The sequence below is a fragment of the Capra hircus genome, chromosome 21 (genome assembly GCF_001704415.2).
Source record: "Capra hircus breed San Clemente chromosome 21, ASM170441v1, whole genome shotgun sequence".
NCBI lineage: Eukaryota > Metazoa > Chordata > Mammalia > Artiodactyla > Bovidae > Capra > Capra hircus.
The window spans coordinates 49,255,013-49,257,674 of NC_030828.1; the positions used below are offsets into that span (position 1 = coordinate 49,255,013).

The 2,662-nt window shown below is 43.2% G+C and overlaps 1 pseudogene; it reads right to left on the reverse strand.

Annotated features, from left to right (window-relative positions):
* LOC102188903 lies at window positions 1,101-2,461 on the reverse strand (annotated as a pseudogene).

Below are 2,662 nucleotides of genomic sequence, written 5' to 3' on the forward strand. Positions count from 1 at the left end.
AGGGAAGCCCAAATTTTAGATTAGTTACAGATAATGTCAATTTAGTCACCTTTTCAAATGTTTCCATGGTATCCATGGTGAGAGATTAAGCACAATGTCAGATATGAACTAAATTTTGTATTTCTACAGAAACATGAAGACTTTTCTGAATATTGATTAGTAGTTACATGGTTGGTGGCTCAGTGGTATGTCAATAAATCCACAGACAGAGGAGCTTGGTGAGCTGCAGTCCATGGGGTCACAAGAGTTGGACACAACTCAGAGACTAAACACCACCACCACCACAACCACATAACATGGTTGCTAAATTGTTTAATACTGGTTTTGAGGCTACCTCTTATCACACATTACATTTTTTTTCTTTTAGTGTCAAGATACTTTATTCCTTTTTGTTAAAACCAGTTGCAACACTAAGCTTCTGGCCCATCCTGCTGATACACAAGCCACAAACGCTTGCTCAGCAGTTGAAGCCTTTAGTAGCATGTTTGAAAAGTGAATAAAAATCCATATAAAACAAATATTCAAATAGTTTTGTTGGAGGAGTGTGTAATTTCCTCAGTTCTGTCTCGCTACGGCAAAATTTTGAAGCAATGGAAGGACCGGTGTTACAGCTCCATGTTACAGCTCAGTTTTATTTGGCAAGCAAAGGAAAATACATCCTCGAGGCATGAGGGTGGGCCAACCCAGAAGACACAAAGAGAAGAGAAACCCCCAGCTCAATTTTGGCTCCTCTTTTTATACGCTTTTTCTCCTCCCCCTGAGCCTGCCCTGTGTAAATTGGGCTAGCTAGGAGGGCTGTCTGTTTTACCTGAGGTCTTCACACTGGTCCTTGGACCTCCCTTTGTTCTATTTTCATGGCTTTTCCCTTTGTCTTTTAGCCACGGCCATTCTGGACTCCTCTTTGCTGTTCTAACTACCTAACAGTTTCCACAGGAACACAGATAAATGTGACCCCCATCTCCCAGTCTTCCACACTGGTGTACCTGTGTGTCAGCCCTACTCATATAGACATCTCAGAACGAGCAGTAATTAAGTTAAATGGTCCCCCCCAAACCTTTAAATCAAGCTAAACTCACAGTTAACAGCTACAAGAATGGTAGCTACATGTTAATACGAGTGGAAGCACAGTCTGCTGAATGCTGCTTCATGCTGCTCTCTTGGGCACAGAACAGGGTGCAGGGGGCTGACTTCCTGCTCCTCCACTCTGGGTGGGAAGTCCTGGTTTTGAATCTGCTTCATCAGTTGCCATGTTGGCCCTGGCATCACATAGTAGATGGTAGGTCTCTGAAATCCATTGACGGTAGAAGCAGCAGTGACAGTGTAAGCACCCATGTTCTCAAAGAGCATCCAATTGCCCACATGCAGGTTATAGTGCTCAACAATGTGGTCCAGGCCATCACAGATTGGTCCCCAGATGCTGGATGAATAACACTTCTTGTCTGGTTTTGGTCTCTTCTGCAGAAGAGGCTTCATGTGTGTGATCCTAAAGAATGCAGTTAAATGACCCATATACTCCATCACTCATGTAATACATAACTGTTTGTTCACTTGACTCCTCTTTATCATCAGAGTCTGTCTGTTCCTTTAATATGAGTTTTTTTTGGCAATGATATTAACTGTGAATGTGAAAGCTGATTGCAACATAGTATCTGCCTGGCTCAGATATGATTCTCACTCCAGAGTCTGATGGAAAATACTTGTCCAATGCTGGCTTGATTACACTGGTGATCTCCAAATTTAAGCTTTACATCCTCAGATCCAGGAAAGCCACCACCAATAGCAAGCAGGTACATGTTGAAACCAACCTTAGCTCCTATGTCAAAGACACAGCAGGCATCAGAGATCACCTGCACAAAGGTCTCAGGATCAGTACAGCCACTTCCCACATGGAAGATGACACAAATGACATCAATATCTAGCTCTTTTGCCCATTCCAAAAGAAAAGCCTGTGGCACCAAATTTGACACTGAGGTGACATACTGTTTTGGAATTATCAGTGGCAATCTGCAAAACCAACTTGACCTTTGGATGTGCCCTGGAAACTTTCATCAACTCGACTTCACTATCAAAAGTCATCATCTGTACCCTGTTACTGGCAGTGTGCTTAATCTGAGACACTTGTTTATACAGATTTGCATAGGTAATCCTCTCTGGAGACATCCTGAGACAGCACCAGTTGTAATTTAGTCTTGCTGGCACAGTCAAGTCTTGTCCTATTGGCAGCTAGGGTCTTCACTATGGTTCTACTGTCATTGCATTTGACTGCAAAAATGGTGGTGACCGAGGAAGAGCTTTAAACCATCTCAGATGTTTCTTTAGAATGTCTCCCAGATCTGCAATGTAGAAGGCATGCTTATCATCATCAGAAGAAACTTCATTAGTTTTTTTGGTCCAGAAGGTCCTTGGTAGCAATGCCTTCATCTAAGAAATGGCAGTCAAACTCATTACTAAAGCTGTTCATGGTTTCTTGACGTCTTTTTGAAACACAACAAACTGCAAATAGGGTTGGTCAGTTAGTCAGTTTAGTCACGTTCGACTCTGCGACCCCATGGACTGCAGCACTCCAGGCCTCTCTGTCTATCACCAACTCCCGGAGTCCACCCAAACTCATGTCCATTGAGTTGGTGATGCCATCCAACCATCTCATCCTCTGCCCTCCCCT